Below are 8,615 nucleotides of genomic sequence, written 5' to 3' on the forward strand. Positions count from 1 at the left end.
ATATAAAATTGATCATAAGAAAAATATTTTTAGAAAGAAATCTTTCATGTGAAATGGAAGCAGTTTTCTGTATTTTCATTTTCAATGAAGTAATCATTCATGCAAAATACATGCTCTTTTTATATTACCTACACAATTGTTAAAAAGTCATAATTGGATGCAAAATACAGAAGTTGTTACAAAAACTTTATGTACTTACTTCATATAATATTAATTTCCACTATTCTGTTTTAAATGGTGCTTTTAAAAAAGAATCAGAAATCAGTGAAGGTCTTCTCAATGGTGAAAAACTAAAAAAGCATTTTCTCTAAGGTCAGGAACAATACGAGGATGCCCACTCTTGCTGCTATTATTCAACATAGTTTTGGAAGTCCTAGCCATGGCAATCAGAGAAGAAAAAGAAACAAAATGAATCCAAATTGGAAAAGAAGAATTTTTGCAGATGACATGATACTATACATAGGGAATCCTAAAGATGCCACCAGAAAACTAGTAGAGCTAATCAATGAATTTGGTAAAGCTGCAGGATACAAAATTAATGCACAGAAATCTCTTGCATTCCTATACACTAACAATGAAAGGTCAGAAAGAGAAATTAAGGAAACAATCCCATCCACCATTGCAACAAAAAGAATAAAATACCAAGGAATAAAAATACCTAAGGAGGTAAAAGACCTGTACTCAGAAATCTATAAGACACTGATGAAAGAAATTAAAGATGATACCAACAGATGGAGAGATGTACCATGTTCTTGGATTGGAAGAATCAATATTGTGAAAATGACTATACTGTCCAAAGCAATCTACAGATTCAATGCAATCCCTATCAAATTACCAGTGGCGTTTTTTACAGAATTAGAACAAAAAATCTTAAAATTTGTATGGAGACACAAAAGACCCTGAATAGCCAAAGCAGTCTTGAGGGAAAAAAATGGAGCGGGAGGAATCAGACTCCCTTACTTCAGACTATACTACAAAGCTACAGTAATCAAGACAGTATGGTACTGGCACAAAAACAGAAATATAGAACAATGGAACAGGATAGAAAGCCCAGAAATAAACTCATGCACCTATGGTCAACTAATCTGTGACAAAGGATGCAAGAATATACAATGGAGAAAAGACATTCTCTTCAATAAGTGGTGCTGGGAAACCTGGACAGCTACATGTCAAAAAATGAAATTAGAATATTCCCTGAGTGGAGGTTCTCCTAGCAGTGTTGTTTCTTGACCAGCAGCAGTTCTCACTACAGCGCCAGGACGAGTCTGGTTCGTGTTCGTCCGCGGAGATCTCTCTCATCTCGCTCGGCTGCAGGAAACTGGGTTGAAGTGACTGAGTCCGCGATGGAGAGAGAAAAGGAACAATTCCGTAAACTCTTTATTGGTGGCTTGAGCTTTGAAACTACAGAAGAAAGTTTGAGGAACTACTACGAGCAATGGGGAAAACTTACAGATTGTGTGGTAATGAGTGATCCTGCAAGCAAAAGATCAAGAGGATTTCGTTTTGTAACTTTTTCATCCATGGCTGAGGTTGATGCTGCCATGGCTGCAAGACCTCATTCAATTGATGGGAGAGTGGTTGAGCCAAAACGTGCTGTTGCAAGAGAGGAATCTGGAAAGCCAGGGGCTCATGTAACTGTGAAGAAGCTGTTTGTAGGTGGAATTAAAGAAGATACTGAGGAACATCATCTTAGAGATTACTTTGAGGAATATGGAAAAATTGATACCATTCAGATAATTACTGATAGGCAGTCTGGAAAGAAAAGAGGCTTTGGGTTTGTTACTTTTGATGATCATGATCCTGTGGATAAGATTGTGTTGCAGAAATACCATACTATCAATGGTCATAATGCAGAAGTAAGGAAGGTTTATCTAGACAAGAAATGCAGGAAGTCCAAAGTTCTAGAAGTGGAAGAGGAGGCAACTTTGGTTTTGGAGATTCTCGTGGTGGTGGTGGAAATTTTGGACCAGGACCAGGAAGTAACTTCAGAGGAGGATCTGATGGATATGGAAGTGGTCGTGGATTTGGGGATGGCTATAATGGGTATGGAGGAGGACCTGGAGGAAATTATGGAAGTGGAAATTATAATGATTTTGGAAATTATAACCAGCAACCTTCTAACTATGGTCCAATGAAGAGTGGAAACTTTGGTGGTAGCAGAAACATGGGAGGACCATATGGTGGAGGAAACTATGGTCCAGGAGGCAGTGGATGAAGTGGGGGTTATGGAGGGAGAAGCCGATATTGAGCTTCTTCCTATTTACCATGGGCTTCACTGTATAAATAGGAGAGGATGAGAGCCCAGAGGTAACAGAACAGCTTCAGGTTATCGAAATAACAATGTTAAGGAAACTCTTATCTCAGTCATGCATAAATATGCAGTGATATGGCAGAAGACACCAGAGCAGATGCAGAGAGCCATTTTGTGAATGGATTGGATTATTTAATAACATTACCTTACTGTGGAGGAAGGATTGTAAAAAAAAAAAAAAAAAAAAAAAGCCTTTGAGACAGTTTCTTAGCTTTTTAATTGTTGTTTCTTTCTAGTGGTCTTTGTAAGAGTGTAGAAGCATTCCTTCTTTGATAATGTTAAATTTGTAAGTTTCAGGTGACATGTGAAACCTTTTTTAAGATTTTTCTCAAAGTTTTGAAAAGCTATTAGCCAGGATCATGGTGTAATAAGACTTAACGTTTTTCCTTTAAAAAAAATTTAAGTGTGTGTGTAGCGTTAAGAAGCTGTTGTACATTTATGATTTAATAAAATAATTCTAAAGGAAAAAAAAAAGAATATTCCCTAACACCACATACAAAAATAAAGTCAGAACGGATTAGAAGCCTAAATGTAAGACCGGACACTCTAGAGGAAACCATAGGCAGAACACTTTAAGACATAAATCACAGCAAGATCAAGATTTTTTGACCCATCTCCTAGAGTAATGAAAATAAAAACAAAAATAAACAAATGGGACCTAATGAAACTTAAAAGCTTTTGCAAAGCAAAGGAAACTACAAACAAGATGAAAAGACAACCCTCAGAATGGGAGAAAATATTTGCAAAAGAATCAAAGGCAAAGGATTAATCTCCAAAATATATGAACAGCTCATGCAGCTCAATATTAAAAAAACAAACAACCCAATCAAAAAATGGGCAGGGCTTCCCTGGTGGCGCAGTGGTTGGGAGTCTGCCTGCCAATGCAGGGGACACAGGTTCATGCCCCTGTCCGGGAGGATCCCACATGCCGCGGAGCGGCTGGGCCCGTGAGCCACGGCCACTGAGCCTGCGCGTCCAGAGCCTGTGCTCCACAATGGGAGAGGTCACAACAGTGAGAGGCCCGCGTACCGCAAAAAAAAAAAGTCAAATAATAGTATAAAAGCATGCACTGGGCTTCCCTGGTGGCGCAGTGGTTGAGAATCTGCCTGCTGATGCAGGAGACGTGGGTTTGTGCCCTGGTCCGGGAAGATCCCACATGCCGCGGAGTGGCTAGGCCCGTGAGCCATGGCCACCTAGCCTGCGCATCCGGAGCCTGTGCTCCGCAACGGGAAAGGCCGCAACAGTGAGAGGCCCGCGTACCGCAAAAAAAAAAAAAAAAAAAAAAGCATGCACTGCATTTAATCAATAATGGGACCAAGAGAGTTTTGTGTACTAAGAGCATGTAGAAAGAAGGAATTATATCCTATTAGTATAAAAGAAGAGCTGAGCTTTCCTCCACACAGCCAAAACCAGTTCAGATTCATTGAAAATGACCTTGACCTTGTTGAACACATGAATGTTTCGCACAAGAAACGAAAAATCCATAGTCCACCTATACAAACACCTGTCCATTCATTAAAAGAAACAAACAAAATAGGAACATATTTTGATATGATTCCATAAAGAATGATCCCTTGTGCTAGCCTGTCATGTAGCCATTTCTGTATGTGATGCATAAAAACATTAAGGATTCTGTACTAACTACGGGGTGCTTACTTTCCTTCAACGATAATTGTCTTAATGCCTGTTTTAATCATTATTAACTGCTAGCAATAACATGCTTTTAATTATGTTTTAAACGAGTCATTTATTAGGCTGTTTTGGGAAGCAAATTAGTCAAAAGGAGCTGTTAATCAAAAACGTGTTACTGGCACAAAATAAATGTTCATTTAAGGAGCCATTTGAAATAAACCTGGCTCATTGCCTCTAACAACCTGCAAGGACACCAGGGCCTCCCGAGGATAACTCCTTCAGTACTTGCCAGGATACGCCTTGCTGCTCAGAAGTTATAAGGAGAAACATGAAGCAGTTTAGGTCATTCATCAGCTAACTTTTACTACTGTACTCAAGAAAATGAGCCTCCTAGGAACTTCACAGCAGATCTATTCTTTCATTAGCTAAGTAATATTGAGAGAGATGTTCCTGTCACTGAGAATGGAGAAATCTATTACACTGAATTTTACTGGTATCCCTTTTGTCTATGAGCTGTCTTTGCAAATTCCAAGGTATTTAGGTTGAAAAACTAGCATAATTATCTCTGAACATTTTTCGTATATATTCATTCCCTTTTATTGAACGATCTCTGGCTGGAATGCACCACTGGGCAAGATTATATATTTTATGTTACACTCCAGCCTTAGGACCGGGCTTTCTCACTATTATCCTCTATTAGCAAGCTGCAAATTGAAATACACCTTTGGAAAATATCTCAGAGCAATTGTTTTGATGATTTAATTCCTCAATTTTAAAATAACTTAAAACTATGTATTGTTAACTAGACTTTTTGTGAGGATCATTTTGCAATGTATACAAATATCAAATTATTATGCTATACACCTGAAACTAATATAATGTTATATGTCAATTATACCTCAATAAAAACTATTTGAAAAAATATGCCATTTGCACTGAAAACAATTTTAATGTCTATGTATATTCATTTGTTGGCTAGTCTACTTGCCCTTAGGATTTTTGTTTACAATTTACTATTCTTTTCTATCTTTCATGTTTGAGGATTAAGACTACTAAAAATTAGATGTTCTTCAGTAAATATTTTTCCACCATATCCTAATACATTTTGGAAATCCAACCTTCAAAGAAGACCTACTCCTTTTTGAAAAGCTTATTATGTATGTGGCCAGCAAGGTGATCTTTGCACAGCCAGTTAGCTCACCACAAGGCTTGGCATGCAGTAAGCAAGAATAAATGTTACTGAATGTCTGTTCAACATATACATATATCAAGCACCTAGTATATGTCAGACATTGAGTAAGGCATGAAGGATCCATAAGGAAAAAGACATGGCAAGCTCTCCTCACTGAGCTGTACAGTCTGATGTAGGGTTTAACAGTTTCCTACTTTCTCAATATACAACACTAATCCAATATAGCACTAAGAAAGCTGAACAATACTGTCTGAGGGTGATACAATATGTGGTATCTACCACTTCCTGGATTTCTAGAAAGTATTGATATATTCAGAGACTTTACACCATGGATTTTTTTCTTTTCCTTTTTTAATCGTTATTTTGTGTTTGTTTTAGTTTTTCTGTTTTGATATTCGGTCTTTGAAAGAAAGGAGTCAAACAAGAGTGAATGGTCTCCAATATCCCCAGGTGTGACTCAGTATGCTGACTGGAAAGGGAAGGCTGAGAGTCCTGTGTGGAAGATAAAAGCTTGGCTGGTATCCCAACATGGCTCCCTCTAAGGGATATAAAACATCAAGGCAGGCCTTACTCATTTTCTCATCAGGAAGGTGGCAGGAACCTAAGGCAAAAATACTCTAAAATGATTCCAGGACATGAAGATGTAGTCTGATCAAAAGATGGAGTCTGAGATGCTTAAATTCCCTGAAGTAATTTCCCCAGTCATATGAGGAGAGAAAAAAAAATCAAGAAAGTTACTCTGAAAAAAGGAAAGGCAGTCAAGCCAAGACATCCCAGGGTCTGCTTGGTCTGCCCCAGAAATGACAGGCATGACAAGGAGAGAAAATCACTAACAGTATGTCCAAAGTACATCACAGTTGTAAAGAATGAAGTTTTTCATATTGACAGTCAGACACCAGAGGCTCGGTGAACATGAGCTGGCCTGCGGGGATCAGGGATAGAAGTCAGGGGTAGGGGTCAGGGGTGGAGTTGGGGTGGCTGTAAACGTGGATGAAGTTTTGCTCCCATAAAGACTAGAAGTGAGAGAAATACTTGATATCCTAAATGGGTTTATTATTGCCTTACACCCTGGCCGTTCCCAGAAAAAACAATGACTCACATTAATAGAGCTCATGCTGTGTGCCATTTTGGTGCAGAACACTTTATATACATTATCTCATTTAATTTTCTCTCTAGGTAGCCCCTATTTTTATCCTCAAATTACAAGTGATAGAACTGGTAACTTAAAAGATTAAGTAGTTTCTCAGAGATAGGACTTGAACCTGGGTCTCAAAATCATAGCTTGGAGAACAGTCAAGGGAAGCTGCCAGACCTGTATCAGCCTGTGAGGTGAGTTAGCAATAAATTTTTACTGGGTTATTCCAGTGGGATGTTGTGGTGGTTCTGACTGGAACACAGGCTATCTTATCCTGGATAATGTAGAAACTTCCACCAGATCAGATCACATACACAATACCCTCTAAGTATTTGTGAGCTGAATGGGTGGATGGATAAATGAGTTAATAAATATAGGCACCTACCAGGAGTTTAAATCTTTACTAGCTAATATGTTGGCTAAATTTAATTATCATATCAACCCCGGGGGTGCAAACTAGTCCAGACTCTGTACTATAAAGACTTTTTCTGCTACCTTGGCCATATATTACTTTCTAATGCCTTACATCGATACAGCATTTTTCCCATAAAAATCCAGTGATGTAAATTTTGCTATTAGTTATTGTTTGTTTTGTTATTGCTGGTGTGGAAACTGAGGCTTAGGAATGTTAAGTAACTTATTAAAAATCACATAATTAGGGCCTCCCTGGTGGCGCAGTGGTTGAGAGTCCGCCTGCCGATGCAGGGGATACGGGTTCGTGCCCCGGTCTGGGAGGATCCCATATGCCGCGGAGCGGCTGGGCCCGTGAGCCATGGCCGCTGGGCCTGCGCGTCCGGAGCCTGTGCTCCGCAACGGGAGAGGCCACAACAGTGAGAGGCCCGCATACCTCAAAAAGAAAAAAAAAAAAAAATCACATAATTATTAAATATCAAAGCCTAATTTTAAATGCAAATTTTCTTATCCAAAGTATTTTTTAAAATTTTTTACACTATTAGAGCCTTCTCCAATTGTAGCTCTTGATAATCTGAACATCCTAGAAAATAAATGAAGCAAGGGTTCTCTTTTTCAAGCCTGGTCTCCATTTATTAACTTGCTAATGTTGCAATGTGAATTTGAGTGATTTAAAAATCATTTCTGTATATAATGGACAATTAATACATCAGAGGATTATATATTTAATCTGTACCATAACAGTTATTTTAATGAAAATATGTTTCAATTTAAGTTATGTCAATTTAAATCATGCTCTCTATTGACTAACTCCTGACATAAATGAGGTACTCCTATCATAAGATTTTTTTTAATAGTAGAACTCATTTCAAACTCTTCTCCCATAAGGCTATATTCAGATGTGAAAGGAGGGCAGAAAACTCAAGTCAGACCAGTGAGAAATGGAAGGAAATAATCATAAAAATTCTATTAACTTTCCTTCTTGTTTTCATTGGTCCCAGTTCTGACTTGTGCATGCCTCCCTCTCTCACAGCTGTCCAAAATGGTAGAGAGGGAAAGGAGGGAATGGGTCCTCCCATTCCTTCTGCAGCAAACCACATATGAGCAAAGGAGAAATGCAAAGTTGAGTTATTTTGCTGGTACCATGTAGCTGCTCAATTAATATTAGTTAATTGACTCAATATGAAAGAGTTAAGAATAGAAGGTCTGGTTTATCATGGGTGAATTGAGCAATACTGATTTTATTGATTCTCACTAAATTCTATCACTCTGTATCCAGTTGGAAAAAAATGTTTTTCATTATAAAACATTAGAAGTTTAATTCAGCATTAAGAATGACTCAATTTTACTATGTATTTAAACCCTTTGAAACATCTTCTCAGCCAAATATCGTAATAAAATTAAAAAGTACTGATAGTATCTTACTATGAGTTATTTAATTTTGATTTTTATGAAAGATTCACAAACATAAACTGAAATGTAATTTTAAATATTTTTTATTTGATATTTTAAAACTGATTGCTTTGGGGGATGAATACTTGAATATATCAAAAAGCGTTAGGGTTGTGTGGGTCTCTGCATGATGATAGAGACTGGCCACTTTTTTCAAATGACCATCTTCCTCATTAAGTGCTATGTTAGTGCCTCTCCACTGATTATCATGTTGCACAAGCCACAATAAGAGATTACTTCTGACCCCACTCCGTAACTAAAGGATTTTCCAGTTAATGATACAACCATAGTCCGCCTGTCTTAGAGTTCTGGAGTTGCAGAAATGTGATCTTTGCAAAATAAAGTAATTACCAACCTCCCTGTCTATATCACCTGGCACATTTATTTCAATCAGCACTGATGGTAACTTTCTCCTGGTTCTAAACTTCTATCAAACTCTCCTTTTATTTGTTGCGGGTATAGAGTCAAACAGTTTTCACCAG

General features: G+C 37.9%; 1 pseudogene across 1 annotated transcript; it reads left to right on the forward strand.

Annotated features, from left to right (window-relative positions):
* Window positions 1-1,198: 1,198 nt before the first annotated feature.
* Window positions 1,199-2,788, forward strand: LOC309809078 (heterogeneous nuclear ribonucleoproteins A2/B1-like; annotated as a pseudogene). The gene has a single exon. The product of its transcript is annotated as a heterogeneous nuclear ribonucleoproteins A2/B1-like (transcript).
* The last annotated feature ends 5,827 nt before the right edge of the window (window positions 2,789-8,615 follow it).

This window comes from Mesoplodon mirus (assembly GCF_964341445.2).
Source record: "Mesoplodon mirus genome assembly, chromosome: 8".
Taxonomy (NCBI): domain Eukaryota; kingdom Metazoa; phylum Chordata; class Mammalia; order Artiodactyla; family Ziphiidae; genus Mesoplodon; species Mesoplodon mirus.